Source organism: Chamaea fasciata, unplaced genomic scaffold (genome assembly GCF_029207755.1).
Source record: "Chamaea fasciata isolate MVZ Bird 193981 ecotype frontalis unplaced genomic scaffold, bChaFas1.0.hap1 SCAF_2, whole genome shotgun sequence".
NCBI lineage: Eukaryota > Metazoa > Chordata > Aves > Passeriformes > Sylviidae > Chamaea > Chamaea fasciata.
In genome coordinates, this window is record NW_027094087.1 from 100,307,426 (window position 1) to 100,328,999 (window position 21,574).

The following is a 21,574-nucleotide window of genomic DNA, read 5'->3' on the forward strand; positions in this document are numbered from 1 at the left end:
GGCAGATTTAGTCTAATGTCTCTATCAAAACTGTGCTGTACGTGTAGATGGTTATTGTACATTTTTGTGTGCTGTTACCATCCCAATTGTGAACCAATGTTTAGCTCATTTTGGCTGGAAAATCTTGTTTCTCACTGTAAAATCCATTATTTTCCCCAGTTTTCCATTCTGAATCAACAGCAACTTGATCAGTATATATTTGTGCATGACTGGTACAGTAGGTCCTGTATAAGTAGGTACCCTGCATGATATCACAATGGAAGTTAACAAGAATTCCCAGTCAAGAACAGAAGAAGTCTAAGTAGGTGTCTATAAAGTAGACCAAGTCTTTCTTGCATCTTTCCTTTAGTGCTTCTCTCTTATCTTCTCAAGTAAAAACCAGATGACTTTGGACAGTCAGAAGTTGTAATCTCTTCTTTCTCTTCTTTTTTTTTTCACTTTTTGTCCTTAAAAAAGGAACCATAGGCTTCAAATGAGACCTTCCGTTTCCATCCCATGGTTCCATATTGATGAGAAGAAATGAAAGATGAGCATACTGAGGTTGCATAGCTATGCTCTGATCCATCATTGCAGAGAATGCAGGGACGCACTTGCACAGAAATATTGCCTTTCCTGCACTGTTGTTTGTTGATTTTCAAGCTTAAAGAGCCCAGAAGGGCTTTGCAGCTTTTGAGTTCTGCCAGGTTCTTGCTGGGTCCCTGCCTGGATCAGGAGGGACGTTTAAGTACATGTGGGGGTGAGGATGCTCTTTGTTTCAGTGCTTATTTAACATGAGGTCAGAAACGTCAAACAAGTCATAAAGAGTGTGGCTGGGGAGAAAGTCCAAGTTCAGCTGCCTTTGCTGTGGGGCTGATGTCAGAAGGATTTACCCAGCTCTGGGGACTTTTGTTTGGAAAGACTGACTGCTTTTCCAGAGACAATGGCCTCGCTAGGGCCGGGGCTGGGAGCAGTGGGAGACAGGCACACGGCTGCTGAATGGGCCCAGCCGCTGTGCAGATGGAGGGATCAGCCAGCAAAACAAAAGTAAAGCTGCTGCCAGCACATTGCTGAAAGGAGAGGGGCAGGACAATGCACCCGGGCTGGCGTGGAAGCTGCCTGTGTGGGTGCCGTGGAGTCAGGGGGGCTTTGCAGCGGTGTTGGTTCCCTGAGAGGAGGAAGGCAGCCCTCATTTCAAACAGGGAAAATGAAAGCAGGCCCGGCTGCTAACTCTCAGCCTCAGAAGTGTCAAATCCCAGCAGGGGCTGGCATTGCCCTCATATGTGCCCAGCCACTTCTGTAAGGTTTTCGCTGGACAGCAGGGTTCCGGGGAAATTGCTAGGATCTCTCTTTCACTGAAGCAAATCCTGTGCCTCTGTGGGCATGCTGTGGCTTCCGAGGATTTTGTGATTTTTTTCCCAGAGGCTAAAATGGTATTTGTGAATGACAAATTCACAGCGTTAGTTGAAGAAGGCATCTTTGCAGGTAGAGTGTTTGGTTTCTTTCTACTTCAAGTGAGGGCCGCAGCCACTACAAGCCAAACACTGAATGCACATGGGGACTAAATCTCTGCCTCTTGCTGGCAAATCTCACAGGTCTGGGGCAGACTCATGAGAGCCCGGTGCCAGGGCAAGGCCCTGACACGCCCGCCTGTTTGGAGGAGCAAGGTACCAAACACTGTGGAGGGGTGCCTTGTTGTCTGGCCAGCCCAGTCATTCGTAAATATGTTTTTTTCATTCATAAAGCTTTTTGATAGAATCATAGAGTGTTTTGGGTTAGAAAGGACCTGAAAGATCATTTAGTTCTAACCACCCTGCCATGGGCAGGGACACCCTCTGCTAGACCAGGTTGCTCAAAGCCCCATCCAATCTGACCTTGATTGAATTGCTTTTTTTGCTCTTGGAAAAAAATCCTTCCTTTTGAAGACATCAAAATATCTTCTTTTGCCCTGGTGGTGGAGTAGGTCATGGGTGTCTAGTAGAGTTTTGACTCTGACAGTGGAAGGGTTGGCCAATACCATGCCAGGAGATGGCTTTAAGGGAAATAGCAATGATGTAGGCAGTTTTCTGAGTTGCTTTAAAGAATTTCTAGGATTTCACTATTCTAAAACTTACAGGACTTCTAGTTTTTAGCCTTAGTTAATTTTGGCCAGGTTTTGGTCATTTGTTCTTGTACCAGCTTCCACAGTCTGTCTTTATTTTTGGCCTTTATCTCCACAGTGAATTTAGAGATGGCACCAATATAATCCTTCAGCCTTCATCTTGGAAGACTAAAGCTGAAGACTTCTAGCCTTCTCTTCTAATAGAGGTTCAGAATTCCCCAGTTCCTAGTTGTTTTTCTGTTCCACACCTTAGCTTAAGAACATTCTTGTAAATCTTAGCCCAAAAGGACCGTGGGATTTTATATGATACATCTCAGTATCTTTTATCACTTCTACTAGGAAAACATAAATGTTTTTATGAATATGTAGAGTGCATGCACATGTGCATACTGCAGGTTTGATGTGTGGGAATTGTTATACTTATCACATTTTTATACTTATCTATATTTTCTTCAACAGTTTGATTTATTTTTAACTCCTTACTATATCAAAGAACACAAGTGACTTTGTAATTTTGGAGAGTCCCAAATCAAAATTACATATCACAGTTCATATAGAAAAGGCACCAAATACTGTCTTGGAAATCCCATTAATCTCTGGTTTTCATCTCTTAGAAAGAAATACTTGCTGAAGTAATTTTACCCCTGTCAGAGATGCAAGTGAAAGAAAGTGTTTCCAGGGAAGTTGGTATTTCAGAGATACAGAGTTTCAGAAAAATGAAAAAAAAAAAAGATTACTCTTTTAATTGCAGAGAGTATTCCTGGTTTGAATGGCGGGCATTTGAATATGGGTTTTTAAAAGCAGTGTTGGAAAGTGAGAGCAGACAGAACAGAAATATGTTCATGAGCAAAGGGTAGCAGCTGCTGGAAATGCCTCTGTTTTCCACTGTGGTCCTGTGAGGTGAGCTCTTCCCAACTGATCCGTCGTGCTCAGAGCTGCTGCCATGCTGCCCAGTGAGGGAATCCTTTCATCTTCGTTCCCATGGGCATTAGACATGCTGCTTCTTAATGCTGCCTTCATTTGGAAGCTGAATACCACCTCACTGAACTCCAAAGGCCTTTTTCTTCCAAAGCTAGTCTCTAACACTAATGTTATATAGTGTGTAAAAACACTGTGTTTTCTATCTCTCTTTTTACAATGCAGTGGTTTAACTGGTGGCAAGTATACTGAACCCAGCCTGTGGCACACTTCATTTTCTCAGAGAGATACTGGAAACATATATGGATTCCTGTTATGTACTGACTTAGAGCTGATTAAGATCTAGCTTGTGTTGCCTCAATTCCACTCTGCCATTTCCTGCCTACCCACAAGTTCTATTGGTAATTACGTCTAAGGAGAGGTGACTTTGCCAAGTGGAAGGATGCTTGGGCTGTGTGCTGTTTCCCCAAATATGTTTATGACAGCTTTGCAGTGCCAGACTATTTATCAGTGACTCTAGTCCCAAATCTTCCTATAAACAGAATGATAGTAATTTGAGATAACTAATCTCAGCAGTAAGGAAAAGACTGCTTTCTAAAGTTTTGCATCACGGGGAAGGTCCATCTGCTTCTATAAAACAAAAGTGAAGTCTTGTAATATGCCAATATCATACTCTTGATGATTATACCAAACAAGGATCTCTCTTCAGTGATCTTCTTACTTTCCTGTGCTATGATTCCCTAGAACTCTCCAGCAAACTTCCAAGGCTGCCATATCACCATAAGTTCAATAGCTATTAGATTGAGTAGGAGGGCATCCCAACTGATTGATAGGATGTGCTTATTTCAACAGATTATGGCAGGTCTCCAGAGCCAAAGGTGTTAATGTGACCTTGACACGGTGTGGTGTTTAATGGTCAAATGAGGTTTCAGAGTTTGAGCACAGAAATCTCTGACTGCTTGGGCATGTTGCCAACAACTTCCCTTAAAGTGTCTGACTTATAAAGACATCACATTATCACATAATACTCACTTTGCCATACTCCATTGTTAAAGATACCGATGGAAAAGAAGGGGAGCAACTGAAGGCATCTGAAAGATGTTTTATGGACAGATCTCATTTTGCTTCTGAAGTACATTCAGTTTTCTTAAGCTGTGGAGGTTTACAAGGGAAATCCAGTTTAGGAACTTAGAATTAGCATTAAATATAGCATTAAAGATCATCTTGTTGGAAGGCAAAGTCACCCAAGATAAGCTGGCATAGTTACTGCTGCTTTTTTTTAGAGAACGTTGTATTCTTGCTTGAAAGATAAAGAAAGAGAAAAAAGGCAGATAGAAATTATAAAAAAAATGCTACTTCCATTGCTGTTTCTGAGAATCTTGGCAGCCTCAGCACGGGAAGAAGGCTGAACACAGTCTTATCACTCACTCCAAGACTTGGCAAATTAGGACCAGCATTAAGCTGTTCTTGACTGCTTTTAGCTGTCCTTTTGGTTGTGAGCTCACTGCAAAATTGTCAATGAAATGCTGCTGACAGCTGGCTGGGCTTCCTTAGACAAAAGGAGAAAAGAGAGAATTAAAAGTGGAAGAGTCTTTCATCTTTGCTCAGAGCTAGGACTAGCATTCATAGTGCAAATTTTTATTTTCATAAATAGTTGCACTTAACAAACAAAGCACCATTGATTTCCCTGAAAGTTTTTGTGTGTCAGGAGCAGGGAGGGAGCAGGATATTTTGGTCTGGCCTTGACATGGACTGAAAAGAAGCAGTGGGGAGCATCTTCAAATGTACAACTTCTTTGCTGCACTAACGAACTCTCCATCATTGAAAGAGTGGCCTGGCCTCAACTCAGCGTCAAGCCTTAGGGAAAAGACTTGAGGAAGTCTGTCTTGTGTCACAAATGCATGGTCAGTAATTCATCCATTTGTTTGACTGAGGCTGGATAAGGCCTACCCTGTCACTGGAAGAAGAACAGGTTCAGTCCCTTCCCAGAAACTGTAGCCAGAATATTTGTTGCATCTTTTAATTCATTAAAAGTGTTCATATTATAATTAGGTCTTTCATTTTGTCCATATATCGGTGAACCGATCTAGCTTTCAGTTTACAGTTGGCAAACAAGACTTGCCTACCTGGTCCAGGTTGAAATTGAATGGATTTCCTGGAGGTGGATGAGAAGAGAGTTTGTTCAGTTGAGGGCATTTTGGCAGGTGGCTGCCTCATTGCAAAGGAAATCTTTTATAACCGTTAGAATAGATTTTTCCTTGGTGCTCTGCCTCTGCTCATCTTAAATCACCACTATTAGGAGGCAAGCACCTGACATCTGTCATACTTACAGCCATGAGAGTTTGACTTCATGTGCATTTTAAATTCCTGTTTGTTGAGAGCTGTTTTGAGGCACCCGGTGGATTTCCTTCTCTTCAGAAAGTGGCTTTTAGATTGTAATGTGAGAGAAACAGGGCTGCAGATGCACACACACAATTTAACATGATCAAATCATAATTTGTCAGAGGAAGAATGGATATAACATAAACTTTGATGACACTCAAGTAAGAAAATAAAAATTAAAAATGTGTGCCCAGTGGGCCACCACAGTTGCACACCTACACCATCTGATGTATCTCTGCATACATATTTTCAATGCCAAGGTGAATGTCACAGTGTGCACTTACAAAGCCAGTTTGAATGTTAGGTTTCATTTACACAGGGCTAAACATAAAAATGACTGTCTATCTGTCATCTTTCTCTCTCCCTCTGTGCAGACATATCAATGATGAAATGAATTGCAGAAATTTATGAGCAAAAATCTCATGAAAATTGGAATGGGTTATGCAATAAACATTTAACTGCATACATAGAAGTTTATTGGTGCATCATTGCGTCTTTCAACACAGAATTTGAGGTTATGAAACATGAATAAACATTGTGATTGTGAAGTTTCTAAATACAAGCAGTTGGAGATTGATAGTGAGGTTTGAGAAAATGGCTATTTGACTTTTTCATGGAATTAAATAGGCTAGTAAGAAAAATCTGATAGGGTGTATAAATTTAGGAATTACTGATCACCAGAACAAATTAAACATATTCCTATGCTTAAAAAGCAATTGCTTGATTTAATCTGACTACTGGTATACTGACTATCAGAAGAAGATGAATCCAGACTCTTCTCATTGGTATCTTGTGACAGGACAAACTCAAGTGACAGGAAATTTCATCTGAAAATAAGAAAAAGCTTTTCTATGGTGAATGTAATCAAACACTGGAGCAGGTTGCCCAGTGAGGTTTTGTAGTCTCCATCCATGGAGATATTCATGCTAAACATGACTGTGAGAAACCAGCTGCAGCTGCCCCTGGTCTGAATAAGGGTGGACCTGGATGTGCTCCAGATGTGCTTTCCAGCCTCTGTCTGAGCCTGATCAAGAGAATTTCTGTGCCCTGTGGGTCGTCAACACTGTACCAGAAAACATTTCTTCTGGGGGACTATCTGAAAGCATTCTGGCTTCTGCTGTATGTTTAGAAGTTGGGTACTTAAATTTCAGCTGGTTATCTGGCTTCTGTTATGGTCAGTGTCAGTTTATGGAAGAGCCACCCCTTCTGTATTCTGGGTGTTTAAGGTGGATGAGAGTGAAGGTCTCTGTTCTTTCTTGACCAACTCAGACACAGAGGTCTAACTTTTAGATTCCCCCAGTTAGGTGATTCCTGCCACAAGTTTCTCTCAGTGCCTGCCCAGGTATGATGTATGCAAAATTAGTGAACACCTGGGAAAATACCAATTATAAATGCACACTGCCAGCTGCACTTTCTCCCTGTGCAAAATGGGAATGTGTCACTGAGCCAGGTTTGTAAAGCATGTCAAGAGCTGAGAACAGACATTCCCTGGGGGACTCTGGCTCTGTCTGCACAGCAGTAGTTCAGGGCAGCAAGAGTAGGCACAAAAATTAAAAGTCAGTGCTGAGAACTTGTCCCCGCACTGTGCCTGTTACAGGGACTCACCAGACCCAGCCTTGTGGACTGAACACCTTTCAGTAGCTGGAATATGTTACATGTGTTTCTCAAGCACGTCCTGCAGTTTGACTCTGTATGAAAGTAATCCAGTTTGCATGCTCCCAAAACACTCTGTGATGTTAAGACATTTGAGAATAGGAAGGAAATTCACTCTCAATGCACATTTGTGATCATGCCACAAAAATGCAGGCATACCTCATGAAAGCTAACGATCAAAATAATTAAAAATAAAAAAAGAGCAAAAATTGATGAAGTGCATTGCTTTTATATTATTAAGAGAATAATCTTAAAGCAGGTGATAATACAATAGGGAATGAGTTTATCATCAGTGCATCACAGAATCATGAATCACAGAATGGTTTGAGTTGGACAGGACCTTAAAGATCACCTGGTTCCAACCGCCCCGCCACAGGCTGAAATGCCTTCCAATAGACCAGGTTGCTCAAAGAGCCATCCAGCCTTGCCTTGAACACTTCCAGGGAAGGGGCATCCACAACTTCTCTGGGCCATCCGTTCCAGTGCTTCACCACCCTCACAGTAAAGAATTTCTTGCTAATATGGAATTTAAACTTACTCTCTTCTGGTTTAAAGCCATTGCCTCTTGTCCTATCCCTACATGCCCTTGCCAAAGGATTCTTTCCAGCTCTCCTGCAGGTCCCTTTAAGTACTGAAAGGCCACAGTAAGGTCATCTCAGAGCTGTCTCTTCTCCAGGCTGAACAGCCCCGACTCCCAGCCTATTCTTGTAGGGGAGGTGCTCCAACCCTCTGATCATCTTGATGGCCTCCTCTGGACTTGCTCCCACTGATTGACGACCTTGTGCAGAGGACCACAGAGCTGGATGCAGCACTCCACTTTTTTGATGCAGCCCAAGAGACATTTGACTCTCTGAGCTTCCAGTGCACATTGCCAGGCCATGTCCAGCCTCTCACCCACCAGCACCCCAAGTTCTTCTTGACTGGGCTGCTCTTGATCCATTCATTGCCCAGCCTGGATTGGTACCAGGGGTTGCCCTGATCCAGGTGCAGCACCTTGCACTTGGTGTTCTCAAACTGCATGAGGCTCCATGTGCCCAGTTCTTGTCCAGGTCCCTTTGGATGGTATCCCATCCACCAGGAGTGTCAACACATGGTTCGTTCTGCCTAAAAAGTAATTTCAGAGGCACTGAAATTGTTCAAGAAAAAGGATTAGATTTGATTATTATTTTTGACAGAAAAGAGGAGGCAGTGAGACTTAACAAAGTCAAAACATTTCATTGCAGCAATTTTCTGAACACAAAAATATGACATTTTCAGATTTGATAAATGAAATTTTTCAACCTTTAATTCTGAAATAGTGTGTTCATTTAAATATATGATCTGAATTTTGTAAAATCATAGAGGAAGGTTTTACTTTTGGTAAAGTATACCAAAACAGAAGCAAAGATTTGGTTTTAGTCTAGTGCAATATAATCTGCATCTTTTATGGTATATGAAATATTTCTTCTTTTTCACTGGAGCTGTAAAGAAAATTTTGGATGAATAACAGGTGTTTAAGTTGATTATTGAATGTATTTCCTGCCCATACCACCTGACAATTGTACATGGCATTCTTTCAGCTCTTCAAAATGCAACCGTGAGTTTTGCGGATAAGAGGATAATTTGCTTTAGGTAAATTCTATCAATAATTTTCTATCTTAATTTCTGAAAAAAGAAATAAAATTAAAAAGCCCCAGAGGGTATGATATTCTGGGAAATTCTGCCTAGTTTTGTGGCACAGATTTTGACTATATATGGATAATTGTGGCTTCTCTGCTCTTGTACAGCAGGAGTTTCCAGGAATGTCACTGCATTTAGTTGTACACTGTGAGTATTCTCATACTATGATTTTCACAGTTGCTACTGGATGTTGGGTTTTCTTCTCAATAATGAGCTACATGGGCAGCCACAGCTCAGCCATGGACTTCACAATCTTAAATTTCGTTCCACTTTCATTGAAATGCAATAAAACTTTTATTCCAAGTGGATGCCTGTAACAAAATAGGATCAGTTTTCTTCCATCCTTTTCATAGATGATGCCATTATTTTTTTGTGGCTAAAAACATCACATGTGAACACATCCACATCCTGCATCAGTCTGCAGATAGGTGGGTTAGCATCTGGCAGAGGAGTTTCTGTGTGCAGGAGCTTTCCTCCCCTTTTAGATGTTGCTTTTCACCATTGTTCACATCCCCTACCAGTTGCACAAAAATGGTGTGCAAGCACTCTATTACTAAAGGTGCCATGCTGTCAATCCATTTCAAGGCAATGGGCCCTGCTGGTGGCAATCTGGGGTCACTGCCAAAGTGGGCACTCCTGTTATGCCTCAAGTTTTAGCTTTCATGTTTTACAGATTCTGTGCTGCCTAGGGGTGTAGTTCTGAGCCTCATATTAAGTGCTTGTAAGCTCTCTTCACAGACTAGGTAGACAAAACAAATCCTTTTCCTGCTGAAGACCAAGGACAGCTTTCAGGCCCAAAAGCATAAGCAATAGTGGAGGGAAGAGAGAAACAAGAAGGATGAGACCCCCAACCTGAATCTGTAACTGGACAATTAAACTCCAATATGCAAATGGACCAAAACTTATAAAACTGTAAGCCTTCATGACTGGTTGTCCATTTTTTGTGACCATTTTTAGCCCACCTTTGGTGTAGCCCTGCTCAGGCTCTTGTTTTGCCCAAGGTATACCCTAAGGGCCTTTCAATAAATTTCTACTTTATTCTCTAGCTCAGTCCAGTCTCTGTTTCAGGTCAGCCTTCAGAAGGCATCACCTGGCACTGGGAAGGGGATGGTAGGAGGTGGAGTAACACTCTTCCCTTACAGTGAAACGGGTGGATTCACACATTGGTGCAATCCCTCTTGGTCACATATTATGTTTTCAGAAATACACAGAAGACGAGATTTTCCTAAAAATGCAAACAAGATATCACAGAAATTCACACGTACAGTTTGCATGACCTCTGCTTTTGTCTTGAATCACCCAGCATATCCAGAATTGGAGGGCCTGGATCTCTCTGTGTGGCATGTTCCATCCTGCCACGGAGGAGAAAACACTGGCACTCACCTGGCGTTTTAATGTAGGTCATGCATGTTGCAGCACAGCAGCTGAGCAAATGTGAGCACTCCCAAATGGGTCTGTGGATGGTCCTGAGAGAAACAACAGTTTGCTTTATTGCCATCTCCCCCTTTTTTCATTTTCCCTACTCTCCACATCCAATAAAACAAATAAATATATATAAAACAAATTCCGTGGCTGTCAAAAAATGTGCTGGTTCTGTTTTCTGTTGCTGCGTACTCACTTCAGAGCCTAGAGAGTTTGGACACCTACAGCGTACACGAAGTTCAGACTCTGGCTCTTTGAAATATGCACTGCCTTGATTTCTGCCCTTGCCTCTGTATGTTATTGATGTATGCATAGCTGTTGATGGATTGGAGGGAGGAGATGCTCTCCACTGTTTTAAGTTGGCCATATATAACACTGAATTTTAAGACACTGAATACTTGGGGCACACTTGTGAGTATTCATATGTGAATGTGTGTTTGTGTGGGTCCAAGCAGGGATTTTATTGAGGTTTTTGAAGGGTTTTGAGTGTGGCTTACTCTGCATCAGTGCAGAACCAGACTGCTGACTTTGAAAAGCTCTTGAAAGCCTGAGAAGATGAAGCCACAGGCAATGGTTCCCTTTACTGGTAGGAATTGAGGAGACAGCCATATTAGTCAGGTGACACTGCTGACATGGAAGATGTATGGTACAGGGGCCTTTGCTATGTTTATGTTTTAGTGACTTAATAGCACGTGGGACTCTTAGGACAGATGACCTGTGAACAAGACATCGAGATATCTTGGAAGAAAATATATAGATGAAAGCTAAATTCCTCACTGATCCTCCATGGAAACCATGAAAAAATGTTTGTACTGCAAGAAACCAAGTCAGTAACTCTGTCTCCAAGTTGCTTTTCTTCTGATGTTGAGAAAGAAGCTGGAGGAAAGGCAGAGAGATGTAGTGCTTGTCCTCAGCACTCACGTGGCGTTGTGAGGACCTGGGAATATGTGCCATGGGTTGCTCTGTCACGAAGGCTTATCTTCACAGCACACAGCTACTTCTCCCAGGGTGCAGCAGAAGTACAAGCCAGCCCTGTAAGGGGAAAAAAAGCAGAAGTTAGCATCAAATGTCCTTTTTCATTTCAATTGCTTTCCAAGTTGCCATGCACCAAATTGTCTGTTTATTTGCCCCTGGAGCACTTAGTTCTAGTGTGTATGATTATATACTACCTTTTTGGCCCTGTTTGGAGACAATGAGTGGGTGTGTTTGTTCTGGTAGCTTTAGGGTAAGAAATAGCAAAAGAGGTACCATCTCCTCTGTAGCTGGGAGGAAGGTGAGCACTGATTCTGTTATTACAAGACTCCATCCTGGGGTTTGCCATCTCCATGCATGGACATGCACGAATAAGAGGAAGAGCAGGGAAATGAATAAATGGAAACAGAACAGCAGTACTGAGCACACTTAAATGTTTAATGTTATTTTCAAGGCAGCCTCTTTCATTTCACAAAGGACACTGCTGCTTGCATGTTCGAGGGTATTTCACCCATAAAACTTAGCCCATTGCCAGGATGGGATATGGGTGTCACTTCCCAGTACACTACACTGCTTTACAGATTATTGTGTCTTTTTAGGAAAAGAAGGGAAAGGGTTGTGAGTTGGGCACTTAAAACTCTGAGAAATGTACTTTCAGTGAGGATAATCTTCTGACTCTCAGAAAACAGCTGATGTGAACCCAGCCGCTGAACTTGCCCCCAGAGTATTCTGGGCCACAGTGGAACTCTTTCTGTTAAAACTGTAAGACCATAATGTTTCCAGATCTTGTTAGAAACAGCAGAGAGGAAAGCTTAATTTTCATACTTGGCTAGGGCAGTTTTAGTTAGGTTTCTGGTGGCAGTTTCCTCACCTCCTCACTTCACCCATTATTCCCACAGGGGGACTTGGATGGCATGCAGTGGAAAAGATTTATAATTCACCGCTGAGCCCCACAGAAATATCCACAGATTGGCACAATCTAAAATTCAGGGGCACAGCCATTTGCTTCTCCTGTCTCACACTGTCTCTTAGCCAAGACTGAGTCTTTCAAATCCTGTCACTTGAGATTGTATCATTCTCTCTGCTGACTTTCCCTTGAAAGGAGGGATGCTTCCTCTCCAAGTCCCCAGAAGCCAGAGGGAAAAGACAAGAAAAACTGGAAAAAATAGGCGATCTCCCTAGATTTCCCCTCAAACCTAAAACAGACCTATAAACCACAAAGTTGGTGTCTTCGAAGATGGAGGGGCCCCTCAGGCAGAAGCCATCTCCAGCAGCCAGGGATGGATGTGCTGGAGGGGTGCAGCATGGCAAACCCTGTCTGCAGAGGACAGAGGGAGCTGCCTGGCACCCACAGCTGCCCCCAGCACTACTTGATGCCAAGGGGAGCAGCTCAGTTCCCCCCATGTTTTGTGATCTTATCTGGGGAATTCTGAATGTTTTCTTTTGATGGGCTGGGTTAGTTTTGTTTGGTTTGTTTTCTAGGACACACACTTTCTGAGAGGATCAAATTAAGATGCATCACCAACAGCATTTTTTGTTCCTTCATTGTTTTCTTCCAGTCCTCATTTTCTCGTTCTCCTTCTTTGTGGATAGATTTTAGGCATGATACTCAGTGACACTGAAAGCAATTTATGAGCTGGAAGAACCAGTAAACCACAGGAAACTTACTGCAATTTAGAAAAGAGTGGGAAAGCAGGGAGGCAAACAGCAGCTGTTATCACAACTGAAATAGGCTGCAGGACACAGCTGATGGTTTCTGTGGGAGAAGCAGGACTGTGCACAGATAAGCTTCCATAATCATCAAGAAACTAAAGGGAAGAAATCTTGAGTCCATACGTGATATTCAAGAGGATTTCATCATTGCCTCTTGGCTCACCCGTTCTTGGGTTAAATAAGTCTGCGATGAGATGGAAAAATGTGCAACAGGGACATGCTTTGATTCTTTTCCACTATAACCAGTCTGCAAGATCTTGCAGATTTATTTCCTATATGAGAGGAAAAATAAATATTCAAGAGTGAATGAACCAACAGATACCAGATCCTTAAAATGGCTGACTTGTTTCATATCTCTGGCTGTAGGCAGTTCATACACATCTGTGCTTCTCTGCGTGTACTTGTTACACATCAAAATAAACCTCTTAGCCCTGCTTCATCAAGGTGTAGATGATTCATTCCAATGGAGTTGGTCAAATTACTAATTTTCTTACAGTTAAGCATGTTCTTGAATACCTTATTGAAACAAGATTAATGTTTCACCTTTAGCACAGAAAATACACTGGGGGAAAAATTAAGGGATTTTCCTCAGTTTTTGGAGAACAGATAGGAAAAGCTTCTTTCCTGACAAATAAAAATGATACTGTGTCTTTAAATAAGATCCGTACACATATATAAGATACAAGATAAAGAAGACTAACTTGAGGGCAGTAGCATGGCTGCTGGCATGGTCACGTGTGTTAGAGAAATTCTGTGGTTGGCAATGTCATCCAGGTGCAATGTCAATCACAGAAAAAGTAACCGAGCTACAAATACCAGATTTCATGTTGTGTCATAGAGCAGTTAAAAAACAGGGAGCAAAGCATTCCTGCATTTTCAACAGAATTAAGGGCTCTTGTGTTTCATATGGAAAAGGCAAAAGTGCACAGTTAAAAGTTTGACATGGTTTAACTGGAGGTATAACTTGGCAACCCCTGCCTATGGACACTTGCATGGTTTTTCTCATCCTGTGGTGCACAGGAGATGAGACACAATAACCTAAGGATCTCCACTGGCTTACTAAAACCACTTGAGCTGAGTTTGCACCAATGGGGGATTCAAACTGTGAGCTGAGGAAACCTTTAGTCCCGTGTGTGTGTGTGAGTAGTGTCTAATTTTTTTGTTAACTAATTTTATCATTTGTTAACTAATTTTATCATTTATGTAGAGAGCTTTCACTCTTCAGAGTCTTTATGTTCTCCTTGTGTCAGATGAAACCTTTCAGCATTTCTATCTCTTCCATTATTTTTGGTTTTCATAACAAAATCGTGTTTTTCTTCTGTATGGTTTCCCAACTTCTGTGACTTTCCTTGCCCCTCTCCTCAGCCCTGTTCCCACTCAAACTGTAGTGTTCCTGTGGAGCTTTTCTACAAGTTCAGACCCTTTTCTACTAATATTTTTGTTTCAAGGTTTGGTGATCTACCAGTGGGTTAACCTACAGGGTGACTATTATGTATTTGAGCCTTTAGCTCTTTGTGAAAGAACCACCTCACTTGTGGAATGCCTAATGAAAAAGAGTTAATGAACAAGAAGTGGCTTGGTTTTTTTCTTCATCTAGGAACCACTTCTTTTCATTCACATTGGCTCAGTATTGCCTCTCTTCCCCTCTTTACTAAGATCAGCAACAAGGATCTTAACAGTCAGAGAGGGAATGGTATCAGTTTGATGTCTCCTGTAAACTCCTGTAAAACCCTGTAAAACTGTGAGGTAGTTTACAGTGCTAGTGAGTTTCTGGGGAGAGTCTGGATGCTGTAGTCTCCATTCATGAAGCAGCTGCTCCTGTTCATGTTCACACGTTGGACACATCATCATGAATGATAAAATGGTGCAGAGCCCTTCTGCAGAGTCCTGAAGTGCTGGCTGTCCCTTTCTCAGCCAGGACTGCAGAGATGTCTGCAGCAGCTATCTGCCATGACACAGCACAGCTGCTCCTCTGAGAGTCCTTTTCCAACTGCTAATTCTTAGGCCATCGTTGCAGACCAAACCTACCCATGGAAGCCTTCAAGGCACAGCATTTCCTTAATTTCTGGTCTGTTGTTCTTTTCCTTCCTCACTTTCCCAAACAAATAAACCCCAAATCCCTCAATGTATTGACTTGATGACGTCTGGGCAATTATGTCACTAGTGATGTCACTGATACAGTTCAGATATATAAATGCATAAATCACGCTGTTCTGGCCAATTGCCCTGAGGAGCATGCTGTGTAGACTGACACGTCTAAAGGATGTATCAATTAAAGAAACATTGAACCTAAACAACCTGGTGATGGAGGGGTGAAGTTAATATGCATCTGGTTTAGCTTGCATTGTCCTTATTGAATTTCCCATCTTTTTTTTTTCTTTTCATACAAGTGCAGAATCACAGAATGTTAAGGGTTGGACCTTAAAGATCATCCTGTCCCAACCCCCACTGTCATGGGCAGGGACACCTCCCACTAGACCAGGTTTCTCAAAGCCTTATCCAATATGGCCTAGTACACTGGCAGGATCGGGTCATCCACAGCCTCTCTGGGCAACCTGTTCCGGTATCTCACCACCCTCACAGTAATGAATTTCTTTCCAAAATCTAGCCAAAATGTCTTGTCTTTCAGTCTGTACCCATTACTCCTTGTCCTATCACTACAGCTGAAGAATCCCTCTCTAGCTTTGCTGTAGGCCTCCTTCAGATACTGGAGGGTTGCTGTGGGGTCTCCATGCAACTTTCTCTGTCAGCCTGGAGAGAAAGAGAGAGAGAGAAGAGAGCTAGAGAAGAGAGAGATAGTCCTTTGAGATACATGGTCATGAGAAAACTGAGAAAGGACCCAGGCAACACAAGCTGGAGACTTCATCTCAACACTGGTTAGAGCATTGTTATCCTCAACTTATTGTTTCATTTCTTCACCAAGTTTCTTGTCCATCTTTGGTTGCCATTTGGGCTCAGACTAGGTGAGTTTGGACACCTTCCCTCACTGATGTTCTCTGCCCATACTTGCTTCCCGGTGTCAATAGAAGAGCATCTCTGCCCATTCTAAGCTTCCTTGACTGTATCACCTCTCAGACTGGGGCTAAACCAGGCAATACAGTAGCCCCTGTGCTCTACTGTAACCACAGGTTGCTCTCTTGTTCAACTGCGGTTTGTCCAGGTGGTTGTCCATCAACAACGAATGCAGCTAATTCTCCCAGTCTTCATGTAGAAGAAGAAGAAGAAGACTGAAGACCTTTTCCAAACTGAATTAAAGTATGTTATTTTCAGACGGTTTTATGAACCTTAATTGTATTCCTGTCCTCTGGGGCATAGGCAGCCTCCTCCAGTGTGGTATTACCAGGAGATCTTGCTTCTCTGCCTTTTAAAGCAAAGATTCATGCTTTCCCTTTTCCAGCCTCTTCAACCATCTACAAGTTCTCAGGGATGACCACTAATGAGCCTGTTAATAACTGCCTCTGTAAGCTCTCTAAGTACTTCTGGATTGATTTCCTCAGACTCGTGTGATTTAAGAGGATCTGTCCACTTAAGTACTTTCTAACCTGATCTTTCCATGACCCAAGCTGAGGTCATTTGAGGTCATTCCCTTTCATAGGTACTACTTGGTATAGAAACATTACTGCTACTGACCTTTTTTTTTTTTTTTTTTTTTTTTTTTTTTTGGTAAATATTAGTACAAGCAAGACATTAAACACTTTTAACAGTTTTGTGCCTCTTCAGACCTGAGCTTGTCTCCAAAAGAGGAGGCTGTTCTGAAACCCATGGCTGGCATAGGGCAAGGTCTTGGGCCAGCCTTTCAAGCAGGTTTTTCACTGTGATTAAGCCTTTCAGTTAAATGTTCTGGCCCAGCTGACAGGACAGGCACTGAGATGTGTGCCCCATTCCTCTTCTTACAGGACCACTGTTCTCAGAGCAGCAGCAGGGAGCAGGCGGAGAACTGCTCTCTTCCCACTCGCTGTGGTATGGACTCTCCCGCAGACTGTTTGTTCAGGTGGTGCTGGATTATCATTATCAGACCTCACACTATAAAAAACTGAGTTTCTATGCTTTGAATTAAAAGAGTGATGACACGACAGATTAACTTTTTCCTATTTCACCTCCTGCATGTACCTATGCTCTTTTCCACAACCTCCATCTAATAACAATAACAATAACAACAGAAAACAAAGCAAATTCACAGCCCATGCAGGAAACTGCTCATGAGCCGCACACTCACTGTTATTTTTTATGTTGCGCTTGCCAAAACCAACATGAGTCTGCCTCAGGGATGTGAAAACATCTTGAATTTATTTGAAATGAGTATTTTCTGTGGCTCCTCCCTCCTCTTCCCATACCATTTTCATGACCAACCTGTCCATAAAAGTTTTCTGCAAACTCTGTTCTGAGGAAACAATGTGCAACAACTTCAGCTTTGCACAGACGGGCAAAGGGTTGCCTTGAAAACCAGTGCTGCTGTTGACCAGTTTCTGGGTAACAGCATTCATTAGTGGGCTCCTTAGAAACAAAAACGTCCTTTCTGCAGTAGTTGTTTCTTGGCTGATTGAAGTGTGTGTGTGTATGCATCACCTCCTCAGTTCCTGGGAATCCAAGAGGCAGCCCTAAAGTAAGTGGCAGGTAGAGAAACACAAAGTCCTGGTTCTGTGTGGTCCTCGCTGAGCTGTGGACATGGGTGTTTGAAGGACACCCTGGCCACTGTGGTGTCAAACATGGCCACAGCTTTGTACAAACTGAGTATTGGACCCACAAGATTTTTCTGCTCTGTTTTCAGCACTGTGCGTACTCCCACTGTGGTGTTTTAAACATGGCAGGTGGATTTTTTTTTTTTTTTTTTTTTTTTTTTTTTTGCCAATGAAGAATTGGAGAGCAGAATCTCATTGGAAGTGCATGGTGAGCATTGACAGGTTAATTTATCATATCATCCTCTGATGTCCATAGGTGTTTCATGAAGGTCATCATAGAAGTCTGAATTCTTGCACCAATTCTCAGCAGATTGGCTGCATCAGTGTTTTTTGCCAACACTGTCAGTCAAGGACTAGAAATTTACCGTGGTTATTACCTACTTTTTATAAAACATTTTCCTTTCCAATTTCTTAGCTTTTTTTGGTGTAAGCTTTTTCCTTCAATCAAGAAGGCTAAAAGTATTGTGATGATTAGTGAAATTCACTTAACTTGAGAAATGGATGAGTTTCAGTGACTGGAGGCACCCCAAGAGAAAGACCCAACATGATTTATTAACATGGTGGTCATCCTTTGTCTCAGAAGAAGAGGACCTGTCACAGCAAAAGTGTAGGGTTTGCCCTTTGTAATTTATCTTTAAAATCACATAATTCTGAGTAGTTTCATTCTTGCTGATTCTTCTTTTCACATCAGTGTGAATGTGGTTGCCAGTCACCAGACCCACTGTTAAGATACCTTGTGAAGTTCTGAATATAACAAGTGGAATTAGACTGCAAAAGTCTTTATGTGGTTCTCAGTCAGCTGCCAGTCTGGGAGAATGGAGGTGAGGGCATGGCCAAAAGAGGGGGTGCTTTTCCTCATCAGCTGACAGGACCTGAAACCCTGGGACAGCAGTTCAGAGCTCCTGGAGTACCCAGCTTTTCTAAGCCCTCCTCATGCACTGGTGGCCAGAAGAAAAATGGGGGCATCCCCTTATGTGACAGAGAGCATGAGTTTCTACTCAGGTTCAGGGGGACACAAATGTTAGATGTTTACACAATAAGTTACAAATATATAAAGTGCAGTTTGGTTTTTGGTTTTTTTGTTGGTTTTTTTTTTTTTTTTTAAAGGGTGTGGACATCGGTTCGGATGAAGAGATGACTTGTCCCATTTGCCACTTTTACAGCAGACAGACATTGCTGGGGACCACAGTCAGGACAGGTTGATGTGCAGTCTGTGTTGGTTGGAAAATAAATGGGTTTGTAAGCATAGGATTAGGGTGGGTTTTGTTCCACAAAGCCTTCTTGAACTAAGATAGCTAGGACAGTCATTTATGTCAACTCAGAAGTAACTGCTGAGTTTACATTAAACTTGAGATTTGATAGAAGAAGGAAGGTTGCTGAATGTGGCAGAACTGGAGGCAGGAGTTTTTTACCCCAATCAGACTTAAGTGGGCTTAAATGTGAGCTCAAAATACAGATTTCTATTACAACAGTGATGTAAGCTGTAGACACCTATAGATGTATGTGTGAGAGAAGAAAAGGTGGATTTCTGTAAAACATGTTGCAGTCCACATTTAGGACCTCTGCATGTGATCTGAACCCTTTTGGGTTGGGCTCACCCTATTTCAGTCATTCTGCCTTTGATCACTCCTTGTCGCTGCTGCTACAACAGTAGCAGCTGTTCCTGCTACAACATGCCTATCTGAAACACACTCTCTACTAATCCTGTCTCAGAGATCTGGCTTCCTGGACGAAGGAGTGCCTGCCTTTTTGTCCCCTTTTAGCAGTGGAGATGATTCCTTGACAGGGTGAGTGGATGTTGTGGCTGCCCAGCTGGCTCTTTGAGGAAGCTGTGGGGCCATGTGGACAAGCCTCAGCCTCCCTACAAGCTTCTGTGTTTAGTTACCCATGCACGAGGCAAAGAAGCGGGCCAGTAATGGGTACCAGATGGGGGTTTATGTGTTTAAACAAAGACACATTCTGGACAATCAGAAACAACTGAGTGGCAGTTTATACATTAAACCTCAATTTAACAGCAGTGCTTGCTCGCTGACCTAGAAGAAACAGGGCAGAGATCCCTTTGTATTGCCTTGATCAAACGATTCCCTGTCATCCCTGGCTTCTGATGGGGGGCATGTGTACATAAGGTGAGGGTGTATATAGGAGCATCACTTTCCCAGCTTGTGGAAAGCTTTCCCATCAATGGGACATGGCTATGGTCAACTAGTTTTAGAGTCAAGCCATGTTTTTGGCCACCATCATGTTCTTGTGTGTGCGTCTCCCTAGACTGTGAGAGGGGGTGTTGTTACACTAATTTCCACTGGTGGGTCTCTGCTATAGAGTGTAGGTGTGTCTTTTTATCTAAACCCTTGGCAGTACATGAGTGGTTGTTATGGATCCTGCCACAGAAGACAGCATGAGTTTAGTTGTAGCTAAGCACTGTTCATCTATATTTCTGTAAACTAAGTTGATTGAATGCAGGATCTGTCCTGTGCTACTGGGATAGACGTCTGTTGAATACAAAAAAGAAACTGTCAGAATCTCCAGAGGCTGTAACCTCTTGTGTATACTGAGTATCTTGTTTGACTGCATGTACTGATGCACTCTGCAGTTAGACACTTGATATGAATAAAAAAATACCAAGAGAATGGTAAATTCCTTAACTTAATCTCTCAAAAGCGGAACAATAGCATTTAACCTGAACTCTGTCCATTTGGATTATGGTAAAATAAACTTCCTCACATATTATTCTCTAATAATACAACCTGTCAGCACATGTATCAGTCAGCAAAGAGAGTGCATAACTTTAAAAAAAAAGTTACAGTTCTGTCAGTACGAATTGAACACGCTCATCACTTTGCCGGAGTACATCTTCTCCTTTAACTACTAGAAACCAGCATTTTTTCCCCCAAATGCTCAAAATAAACCTAAGCATTTCTAAAGAGGAAAAGAGGGAAAAAAAGAGTGGTTCATTGCTAGCACGCTAAAGTTTGCTTAGCTTGAAAGGGAGTCACCAGAATGGTAGAGGAAGCTCCCAGCTCCTCTGTGCTTCCTCATCAGCAGAGGAATTTTCTTCAGGCCAGGTAGGAATGCTTTGCCCCTTCAGTGGTTTGTATGTTTTTATAGAGTTTGTCACACAGGATTTTGTACATTTGGCCACACAATAGAAGTGTTTTCTCCACTGTAACTGTACCAGACCACAGTGATATGTTTCTTCTGCTCATTTGACTCTCTTCATTATTTTGTTGCATTTGTGTTGGAGGAGAGATTAAATGGATAGGCTTCCCTGTTGGCTCACACAGTGGATGTTAGCCTCTGTCTTGATTGTGTTAAGCAAAGATCCTCCGTTTCCTCGGAGATTGAAAAGAAATGGAGGGAAAGCGTGCTCATTCCTGAAGTGTATGTGTATTGCTGTTGGAGCTGCAATTCCCAGGCAGCAGCATCTGTAAGGAAGAATAAGGAAAAAACATTCCTTTGAAATAAGTTCTCTCCAAGGGAAGGAAAAGGAAAACCCCACTCAGTCTGTATCCGTTAACTGTATGGGGCAAGCTATATATAGAGTGTGGCTGTAACTGACCATGTGTTATTGTGTACAAGGGTGGGCCAACCAGAGAAAATACCATTACAGCATTACCGGGATACTCCAATGGGCTGGAGCTGATAAACCACTGGTGGAGCATCTCACGTAGATCTCAGGTCCCCAGCTGAGACCCTTGTGATCATGAAAAACATATGGGTAGCTCTTTCCTCTTCTGTGCTTGTTTTTGTCCACACCATGTTCCTCACAAGACAAAATGCCAGGGTTTGAGAAAGACAGAGGTTGTGATATTTCTGGTCCAGTAGAAGCAGGAAGTCTTAGTTTCCGGTTTCCTCAGCAGTAAAAACCTTCTATTTTTCTTGTGGCTTCTTGCCATCTGGGGTTTTTTTGTTGTTATTGTTGTTGGCTTTTTTTTTTCCCTGACAATTATTCTACTTCATATGTTCTTACTGTAGCCACCTACAAATAAACTAAAAACCCCTTTTCTTGCATGGACCAAGAGCCTTCTGAGCTCAGTACTTGCAGTTGGGATACTGTTACAAATCTTGTCTGCAAAATTTGACAGGTATCTGTGTACTCTAG

General features: G+C 42.3%; 1 protein-coding gene and 1 long non-coding RNA gene across 2 annotated transcripts in view; one reads left to right on the forward strand and one right to left on the reverse strand.

Annotated features, from left to right (window-relative positions):
* Positions 1–21,574, forward strand: part of NHS (NHS actin remodeling regulator) — a 246,351-nt gene that overhangs the window by 106,123 nt on the left and 118,654 nt on the right. The window lies entirely within an intron of this gene.
* Positions 5,113–6,236, reverse strand: LOC136286090 (uncharacterized). The gene is made up of 3 exons (XR_010719748.1): positions 6,128–6,236; positions 5,326–5,450; positions 5,113–5,150 (listed from the first exon to the last, which is right to left on the reverse strand). It is a non-coding gene; the product is annotated as an uncharacterized lncRNA (long non-coding RNA).